The following is an 11,374-nucleotide window of genomic DNA, read 5'->3' on the forward strand; positions in this document are numbered from 1 at the left end:
AGGTCCAAATTGGATTGCAATGGTCCATTACATCAGCCATGCATGCAAGTTGTAGTCCTCTCACTAAAATTATTGGCCTTTCCTCCATTGACTTGCTAAACTTATCAGAAACTCTCTCTACTCTCCTCATGGATACGATTCGGTCAAAAAACAGAAGAAAAAGTGGATTAATGGACGGAAACTACTTGGCAATCGCCATGGATGAGCTATTTCTTCAACTGTAGTCTTTTGATATATTCTTGGCTAATTAACTGCTCTATTTTACTGTAAACTATACATCCTTAACTAGTTTTTGTACCTTAATCTGCAACTTCAGATTTGCTCATCTGGGGGAGTATGCACGAGCATCCACTGAAGCTATGCTCACAACCCTCGTCCCTCTCAGGCCTTCCAGAACATGCAGGATCAAGTTCACAATGTTGCATTCTACTCTCACACCTATCTTGATGTGGATTTGCTCCAACTGCGAGCATGACTCTTCTGAACCTAATTTCAGGACTTCAACCTGAACGTTGCCTGCATTGTTGCCTTACCATCTCCTTGTTTGGCAGACTTCTTTTGGAAAAAGAGTAAGCAGTGGTCAAACATCACAAGACATGAGATTGCAACCCAGCAAAACATCTTAATTAGTCTAGAGAGGATTAGCATTTCACACATTGAGGGGCACAACAAATTGTTGAGGTTTAGTTTCCATTGTAAACAGTGTTTGTATTTTGAAAAGTTGCATCCCTTTTGTAATCAACAGTTTTCATTGTAAACAATGTTTAAAATGTGAACAATTGCATCTCTTTGTGACCAAAGATTTTATTGTGAATACTTGTGTCTTTTTGGGAACCAACATGACTAATGAATGGTTGTCTTTTTGTGGTTAATTGAAAGAATTCTATAAATAAGTGCTCTTGGCCAAATTAAAGATAATACTAATTCTTTATTCTTATGCAAATAATCAAAGAACTTGCTACTTTATTGTTTCAGAATATATTGTATCCTAGAAAAGATTACCTATTATAATCCGGTCTACCAAGATAGTGGGAGCAATAAAATCTTTAAGGAAAGTGATTACATGTCTTAGATTACCTCGGGTTTAGCATCTCAGCTTCGAGCCTCTTCCAAAGCCTCTCTGAAGGACTTCTTTCTACAATCTTAAAGAGTTTATTTCTTCATAACCATGGAGTTCACTCAAGAGTCTACCATCAAGATTATGAATTAGAACTTTGTCAAACTAGACATGCTTGATGGAACGAGAACAAACTTCAACCAATGGAAAGACAAGTTGATATTCTTAGGGATTTTAGGGTTTGGGGTCAGAAACAAAGATAAATCCTTAAATTTAGGGACTAATTTTGAATTGTCACAAACTCGCAAAATTTGCGATGAATTTTGAATTCGTCTCTAAATTTTAGGGTGAATTTAAAATTCTTTGTAAATTTGGGAACAAATCTTGAATTAATATTGAATTGACCCCTAAATTTAGGAACAAATATTGAGTTCATCCCTAAATTTAGGGACAAATCCAAATTCCGTCCCAAAATTTAGGAACAAATTTTGAATTCATCACAAATTCTGCTAAATTATATACGAATTTGAATTCGTCCTTAATTACAAATTTTGTGACGAATTCAAAATTGATCGCTAAATTTAGTTATAAAATTTAAGGTAAGTTTGCGATGAATTTTGAATTTCGTCCATAAATTTTGTGATGAATTATGAATTCACCTCAAAATTTGCAACGGTTTTTGAATTCGTTGCAAATTGACTATGAATTTTGAATTCGTCACAAATTTTGCTATGAATTAAAAATGTGTAGCTAATTTACAACGATTTTTACGATAATAAATTTTTTAGCAATGAATCTTGTGATAAAAGTTTTTTTATTATTAATTTTACGACAAATTTTTTTTATCACTAATTTCATTATTGAGTAGTTACAATTTCTTTTCTATCAATAATTTTGTTGTAGATTTACGATGAATATTTTTCTTGGTTAAAATTCATCTTTAAATATTTGTTTTTTTAATGTACAATCTGAAAACTATTATAACATTATTGAAAATAAAATTATTTTAAAAAATTAAAATAATCAAAATAAAGCATTGCTTTAATAATAAATAAAAATAGCTCTTTTGACTATGCGTGGAAAAAAATATGTACAACTGATTTGAGAGAAGCATCTCAATCAATGAACTTTGGGTTCTCGTACCCACATTGTATATATAATATAATACATAAATATGTATAAATTAATATTTCATGTCCATAAATTAGATTTGATAAAGATACACCAAACTTATGCGGTAGTGTAATGCAAATGCGACACTCGAGAACTCTAGCAGCAAACTATTTTAACAGACTCTTCCTTATAAAAAATAATTTATTTTTTTATATCAGATATTAAACTGATAAGAATAAATACTGCACTAGATCTTAGCCAAAAGACCTATAAAGTGGACTTGGTAAGAGTACGTCAGGTATATAGGGTGACACTCGAAAACCTCAGTAGTATGTTACTATAACAAACATGATCAGCCCTAGATTTTGAAGGGCCCGGTGCAAACAAAAAAAAACCTTTATATTCATATAAAAATAATAAAATTGATACTATAAAAAATAATTTTATTAACAAAATACGTAAAATAAATTTATATTTAGGAATTTTAAGGTTTTGGGAGAATAAGAAAAGACCTATGAAGAGGAAGAAAAGGATCGCTTGACTGCCTCGTGCATATTTTTCTTTTTTTATTGGACACTTTAAAAAAAAAAAAAAAATCTCCATAATATTTTAGAATTTATATTTAGTTCCTTTTTAATTTATTTTTTTTCGAACACGGACTTTGTTAGCATTTATTTTTAAAATATATAAAATTACAAAAAAAAAAAAAAAAAGTGGGCTCCACCTTTTTAATTTAATTTCTTTTTTCACTGAACACGTTTTTGTTAGCATTTACTAAAAAAAAATATTAACAAAAAAAATGGGTCGAGCCAGAGGTGGGCACTGTGCACCGGCCCCACCTTGATTATCCTAGGGTGGGTCAGTTCTGATAACAAACTCTCCCTCATAAAAAATTAATTTAATATTACATTTGATCTTAGCCAAAAAGCTAAGAAAAGTATGATTTCTAGTGTTGTCAACCCAAGATATTTATAGAAGTTTCTCCGCTCGCAGTGTTGCCAATTCTAAGATGTGAGACTAAAGAGAATCATGATAATGCATATTCTCTAATTGATTAAGGAGAAAAATTCTCAAGAATACACCATAATTGAGTCTCAAACTCTATATACCTGATTTATTAATGAGAAAAATCTCAAAAATGTACTGCAACTGAGTCTTGAACTATATATTTCTGATTGATTCATGACAAAAGTTTTCAATAATACATCATAATTGTGTTTCGAACTCTAGATTCTTGATTGAAATTACTAATAAACATTGAAATTATTTTCAATGTAAAAAAAAAGGACATTAATGTAATTTAATTTTGGGAGAGGGAATTTATTGAGTCTCCGATTTGTCAAGTTGCCAAGTGCTCCTACTGCCGAGTCGATGAAGTTGATGCCGAAGGCTTGAGACAAACGCCGAACAAACCCAGAGCTTGAGTCCAAGTGGATTACGCGAGGAGCGTTGTAAAGACCATGATTCAAATAGGATAGTATAAATAACTATAGGAAAGTTATAGAAAGCCTTCATCGGAAAAGAAGACATATGCCTGGTAGAATCGTTTTGACAATGAAGAGAAATGTACTTCAATAATCCCACCTTTCCCATTGCCGTATCAACTTCTAAGGATTTCGATAAGTGGACTTATTATGCCAATTATGAGTTTTGAAAGTGATAGTTGTATTTTCTAAAAATTATTTATTATACTACTATTATTACCAATTACTAGAGATCACTAATTATCGTCATTACTGTATTTTGGGGGCACTAAATTAATTATGAACTAAATGGTAGAGATACATATTCTGAACACTTCTGATTTTTGAACTACTTTCGATTTACAACGTCTCCTCTTGGAGGGATAATTCTAGAGAGATGATATCAACTTAAGCCATGAGGAACATTATTTAATTTCAGTGCCTATGCTGATAGGGAGCAAATCGAGTTCTGGGGACGATGAATCCGCTCCAATTGCTGATAGGAAGATTAAAATTCTACTGCAATAATGAACTCTTAATTTAAGTGAATGTAATTTAATTCGTTCGAATGATAAAATAGTGTATTATTTATTTTGGAAATGAAAAGACTAATTTTCTTTGGCAATTGTTATACTACTAAGGCTAGTTGTTTTCAAATTTTGGATTTGAAAGCAATGCTGATGTCAGTCCCCAGTCACAAAGCCTGACATTGAAGTGGTATCAGAGCTAGGTTTCCCATAATCGGATTGGGTAGAGTTTCTACTGAGAAGAAAATACTAGAAAGAAACCTGACTTAAAACAATCCAATCTGACCCTGCAATCCGACCAAGTTGAGTAGGACCCTATGGAAGAAGAGGATTTAGGAGATAGAGAGATAATAGACTAAGTAATAGATATTTAAGAGTTAGAATATATTACTTCAGATTTTAATATTATGTTATTTTATTTATTTATTTATATATTAAAATCATTTAAAACAATCTTTTCTACTATATCCTATCATTACATTATGTGTCCCACAACTCTTCTTAGAATATCATGATCTGGTATGAAATGGCACCACGAGCACTAATTGTAACTCATACTACGCTTACCCAAGAGAAAATGACAATGAAGCAGGTTGTAGTGAACAATCACCACTAAGAGCACAAGGCGTAAGTCGTGAAGACCTAATGGCTATAGCAACAATAGTGACAACCACACTTCAAGGGTTGGTAAACCTAGCTACTAATCAACCATTGCACCACCATCATCCCCTCAGCCCAATGGGACTAAACATCATTATAAATCCCTTTGGAGGGCAAGAGCTCTGAGCTTCGATGGGAACTCATACCCGAAGGTTGGCAAAACTGGTTGAAGGAAATAGAGAATCACCTCCGATTGCTAGAAGTTCCAAAAGAAGTTAAACTGGAGGTTGTAACCCCATTTCTAGTAGACAAAGCTGTAAAGTGGTGGGAGAGCGTTACACCTTCCATGTCTAAAAAGGGGGCAATCACATGGCAAAGGTTTTGAAAAGCCTTCTTGAGGCAATATTTTCTAACTGCCATGTGACTTTAGAAGCTGACTGAATTTGAAAATCTCATTCAAATTCCAGATATGTCAATAATGGAGTATTCGTGCAAGTTTTGCACACTAGGAACCTATTCTCCAGTGATTATGGTAGATGAGATGTTAAAACTCAATCGTTTCAAGAAGGGCCTAAACAACTAAATTCAATTGGATCTTGCAGTCTTCAAACCAAGGGATTTTGACGAGTTAATGGGAGCAGCAATTCGATTCGAGATCAATATCAAATGACAAGAAGAGGAGAATAGATTGAAAAGACCCCACACAAGTCAAGGCTCCTCAAGCAATGGACAAATATGTTCAAAAGGCAAAATCTATCAAACCCCCAACCAAGAAGACCTACACCTTCTCCAACCAACCAGAAGGTTGAGACATGCTCCACTTCAGATTTGCACATCCTAGGGAGTGCTATAAGAAGGCAGGAGTGTGCTTTTGATTTGGACAAGTGGGACATTGTGTTACTCAATGTCCTTATCTAGAGTGAAAGGGTGGATGCCCAAGCAATGGTATAGGTGCAAGGGCTCAAGGAGATAACAAGGTAGCCACAAATGCCCGAGTATATGCCATCACCCAAGAAGAAGCAAATGTAGTTAATGATGTCGTGCCAGGTACTATTATAATCAACAATCTACCTACTTATGCATTGTTTGATTGCAGTGTCACACACTCATTTATCTCTAGGAGATTTCAGAAGAAAGGCTCCATACCAAATGGCTCTAGCGGAACTCAAGGAACAACTCCAAGAACTATTTGATGAGAAGCAAATAAGGCCAAGTACATTACCATGAGGAGCACCGGCGTTATTCGTAAAGAAAAAGGATGACAGCATGTGATTGTGCATTGATTACAGGGAATTGAATAAGCTCACACTTAAGAACAAATACCCTCTACCAAGAATTGATGACCTATTTGACCAACTCAAAGGAGCTAATGTGTATTCAAAGCTCAACTTAAGGTGGGGATACCATCAATTAAAAATTAAAGGAGAGGATATTCCGAAAACTGCATTCCAAACAAGATATGGGCATTTCAAATTCATGGTAATGTCATTCGGGTCTAAGTGACTGCATACGGTTGTCCAAGGACGAAATAGACCTACAAGTAGCTAATGGAGCGAGAGTTGCTACATTAGCTATAGGAACCTATTCAATAAATTTACCTAGTGGACTTGTTTTGAATTTAGAAAACTGTTAATTTGTTCCTAGTTTCTTAAAGAATATTATTTCGGTGTTAAGTTTAGATGCCGAGGGATTTGTATTTCAATTCAAGGATAAGTTATGTTCCTTTTATTTAAATAATATATTCTATGGGAATGGTTCATTGAATAATGGTCTTTATGTTCTTAACTTAGATAAACTGATCTATTCTATTGAAAGTAAAAAAACAGAAATTATATGACTCAAACTTAACATATCTCTAGAACTGTAGACTTGGTCATATAACCCAGAAACGCATCGCTAGATTATGCAGTAATGGGTATTTGGATTCTATTAAATTAGAGCCCACAGATACATGTGAAGCATGTTTACAAGGCAAAATGACCAAGAAGCCATTCACCAAGATAGGTGAACAGGCAAAGGAACCACTAGAACTCATACATAGTGATGTTTGTGGGTTATTGCAAGTTCAGGCTAGAGGAGTGTATACCTACTTTGTTACTTTTACTGACGATTTAAGTAGATATGGATATGTCTACTTAAAAAGACATAAGTCTGAAACTCTAGACAAGTTTAAGGAGTTCAAGAATGAGGTAGAAAATCAATGTGGCAAAAAGATTAAGGCCCTTCAAAGTGATCGAGGTGGCGAGTATCTAAACCAAGAGTTCATTAATTACCTAAAAGAGTGTGTGATAATTTCCCAACTTAGACCTCTAAGAATGTTGTGTTGGGCGCTACTTGAAATTCCGTTCTGTTTCCCCTGTACAAAAATTTGTACAAGTACAGAACTTTTCCTAGCAACCCATGTGTTCTTCAAAAGTTAAACTTGGATTGCAAACGAAACTTAACATTATTAATCTAAGTTCAACTCATGTGTTCCTCGGATGTTAAACCATATTACAGAAGTTGATTAAATATTTATTTCAAGGATTGGCTTCCAGGTCGTTGGCGAGGCACTCGACCTTCTTAGTTATGGGATCATCCACCACTTCCTAAACAAAGTCTTTCAAAGAAATTGAATATTTAAACTCCTTACATTAAACCCTAGGCTTAACTACAGAGAACTCAATTGAAGCACAAAATTGATAGCCTCTTGTGTTGGTATTTCAGGATCCATACAAAGAAAAACTAAACTAGTTTCGATGCTGAATAAAGAAATAGTTGTACCTTTCTTCATAGACAAATACCTCTTGATCTTCTGTTATATTTCTCTCCTCCTCTTGGATGCTAGAATAGGGGTCCTCCTTCTCTTCTTCTTCTTCTCCAAGAAACCGGCCACAAGGAGGTGAAGCCTTGATGTGCCACCAGCCTTAAGGGAAGAAAGCAAAGGGAGAAGAGGAGAAAGGGGGTCGGCCACCAAGGAAAATAGAAGAGGGAACTTTAGTTTGTGTTACACCATAAAGCACCATCTACCTCTCTTTTATAATCCTTGGTGAATGCTAAAAAGGAAAATTTAAAACATAATTAAAACTTCATTTTAATTTCAATCATGGTCGGCCATAGCTTGGGTAACAAAAAAGGAAAAACTTCAAAATTAAAATATCTCTTTTAAATCCCTTTGTGGATAGCTATAAAAGGAAAGATTTTAAAATTAAAATTTATCTTTTAAACAATTATAGATGACTACAAAAAGGAAAGATTTTAAAATTAAAATTTCTCTTTTAAATCCCTTTGTGGATGGCTATAAAAGGAAAGTTTTAAAATTAAAATCTCTCTTTTAAATAATTGTAGATGGCTACAAAAAAGGAAAGATTTTAAAATTAAAACTCTCTTTTAATTCCTTTTGGCTGGCCCCTTGCTTGGGCACCAAGCAAGGCTTGGTCAGCCACCTCTTGGGCTCCAAGCAAAGCTTGGCCAACCCTTGTTTAGGCACCAAGCAAGGATGTGGCCAGCCCATTACTTGGGTAAGAAGTAGACTTGGTTGGATACGAGGCTTTATACATAGAGGCTACAACAGGGACCTAGAGGAGGAATTGGTTTTGGCCTCCTGATGAGCTTAAGCTTCCTGTGTTCGACCCGAAAACCCAACTCAAGTTCATTAATAATAACTCATACCACTAATGAGTTATTATTGAACTATCGCACCAATCCCATATTATATTATGAGCTCTTTCTTATCATGAGTGCATTAATCTCTTTGTGTTTAAGATATCGAATGTCCATTAATTAAATAAGTTACTGACAACTCACTTAATTAACATCTAGCTCCAAGAGTAGTACCACTCAACTTTATTGTCATGTCGGAACTAAGTCCACTTGTAGGGTTTACATGACAATCCTTATGAGCTCCTCAAGGGGACATCATCAACCTAGATAACTAGGATACAATTTCCTTCTATAATCAACAACACACCATATAAATAATATCATTTCTCAACTTATCGAGCCTATTGATTTAACGAATAAATCTTACCCTTTCATAAATTAAAGAAATAAATACTAAGTATATGTGCTTGTTATTATATCGAGATTAAGAGTACGCACATCCATAATAACAGAGGTTTTGTTCTTTTATGTAGTCAGTATAAAAGGAACAACCTCAAATGGTCCTGCTCAATACACACATAGTGTACTAGTGTAATTTTATAGTCAAGATAAACTTATACCAAATTACACTACAACCATTCCAATGGTTTGTCCCAATCCATCTTGGTTATGAGCTTCTATTTATAATTTATAAAGAACTGATAACATGATCTTCTGTGTGATACCACACGCCATGTTATCTACAATATAAATTAAATGGACAACTGCATTTAACTAAATGCAGACATTTGACCAATGTGATTCTCAATTCAAAATAAATGTTTATACAAAATGCTAGACTTTTAGTATACATTCTAACAATCTCCCACTTATACTAAAAGACTATGCTGCCATATATGTTGTCATACATTTGATCTCATCCCCTCAATATGCCCATCAAAATCTCTCGCCGGAAGGGCCTTAGTGAAAGGATCTGCAGGTTATCTTCTGATGTAATCTTGGCGACAACAACTTCTCCTCGCTTTACGATGTCTCGTATCAGGTGGTACTTGCGCTCAATGTGTTTACTTACCTTATGGGCTCGTGGTTCCTTCGAGTCTTCTATTGCACCACTATTATCATAATAAATTGTGATAATTTTGGGCAAATCAAGAATCACTTCTAAGTCCATCAAGAAGTTTCTGAGCTATACAGCTTCTTTGGCTGCCTCAAAGGTTGCCACATACTCAGCTTCCATGGTGGACTCCAAAATGTATTTATACTTAACACTCCTCCATGCTATGACTCTACCTCCCAAAGTAAACACATACCCTGAGGTTGACTTTCTATTGTCCCTATCTGATTGGAAGTCTGAATACGTGTAACCCACAGGGAGTAAACCATTTGCCCAGTAAACTAGCATATAATCACTAGTCATTTTCAGGTACTTCAATATATGCTTTACGGTAGTCCAATGTCCTTGTCCTGGGTTACTTTGATATTTGCTAACCATGCCCACGACAAAATAGATATCCGGTCTTGTACATAGCATCGCATACATTAGGCTTCTTACAGCCGAAGTATAAGGAACTGCCTCCATGTCCTCTATTTCCTTTGATGTTTTAGGAGACATCTCTTTAGATTAAGGTACTCCATGCCGAAAAGGTAGAAAACCTTTCTTGGAGTTTTGCATGCTAAAACTAGCTAGAATAGTATCGATGTATAAAGCTTGGGATAAGCACAATATTCTTTTCTTGCGATCCCTTATTACTTTGATCCTAAGAATATGTCCACATTCTCCCAAATCCTTCATATCAAACTGCTTAGACAACCATACCCTTACATCTGACAACACTTTGACATTGTTGCCAATGAGCAAAATGTCATCTACGTATAGTACAAGAAATACCACTACGTTTCCGTCACTCTTCTTATATACACAAGACTCATCCGGACACTGAATAAATCCATAAGACTATATCACTTCATTAAACCATATGTTCCAAGATCTCGAAGCTTGCTTCAGTCCATAGATAGACCGATTGAGCTTACATACAAGATGCTCTTTGCCCTTCGCAATGAATCTCTATGGTTGCTTCATATGGATATTTTCTTCAAGACTTCCATTAAGGAAAGCTGTCTTGACATCCATTTGCCAAATCTCATAATCTATATAAGCGGCAATGGATAAAAGAATCTGGATAGACTTAAGCATGACTACCAGTGAAAAAGTTTCCTCATAGTCGATTCTCTCTTTCTGAGTATACCCTTTTGCAACAAGCCTTACTTTGAAGGTTTCCACCTTCCCGTCTGTCCCTCTTTTTCTTTTATAGACTCATTTACATCCAATGGCTTTTACACCATTTGGTGGTTCTACAAGCTCCCAGACCTGATTAGAGTACATAGATTCTATTTCAGAGTTCATTGCACTTTGCCAAGATGCTGCATCTTTATCTTGGAGTGCTTCATTATATGTCCAGGGATCAGGTTCATGTTCACCAGGGATCAAGTCTGAAGATTCTCCTAAAAACATGAATCTATCAGGTTGCCTAACAACCCTCCCACTGCGACGAGGCACTACTTATAATTGTGCATCATTTGTGACATGTGTTGTAGTTTCTTGTGGTATCTCATATTGTACCGTTGGTACTAAATTAGACGTGTCTTCTCTTATTTTCTCAAGAATAATTTTACTCATGGGTTTGTGATTCATTACATAGTCTTCTTCTAAAAATCGAGCATTGGTGCTAACAATAACCTTCTGATCTTTAGGACTATAAAATAAATCACCTTTTGTTCCTTTAGGATAATCCACAAACAAGTAAACTTCTGTATGTGATTCCAACTTATCAGTGTCTCCCTTCAGCACATGTGTTGGACTACCCTAAATCTGAATATGTTTCAGACTAGGCTTACGCCCATTCCAGAATTCTGTGGGAGTAGAGGTTACTGACTTAGAAGGTACCAAGTTCAGAATGTACACTGTCGTTTCTAGAGCATATCCCCAAAATAAATTTGGTAATTCTGAATAACTGATCATTGATCTAACCATT

At 35.0% G+C, this 11,374-nt stretch overlaps 1 pseudogene; it reads right to left on the reverse strand.

Annotated features, from left to right (window-relative positions):
• Positions 1-2,271: 2,271 nt before the first annotated feature.
• On the reverse strand, positions 2,272-2,448 carry LOC121978900 (annotated as a pseudogene).
• Positions 2,449-11,374: the final 8,926 nt, after the last annotated feature.

The sequence above is a fragment of the Zingiber officinale genome, chromosome 4B, assembly GCF_018446385.1.
Source record: "Zingiber officinale cultivar Zhangliang chromosome 4B, Zo_v1.1, whole genome shotgun sequence".
NCBI lineage: Eukaryota > Viridiplantae > Streptophyta > Magnoliopsida > Zingiberales > Zingiberaceae > Zingiber > Zingiber officinale.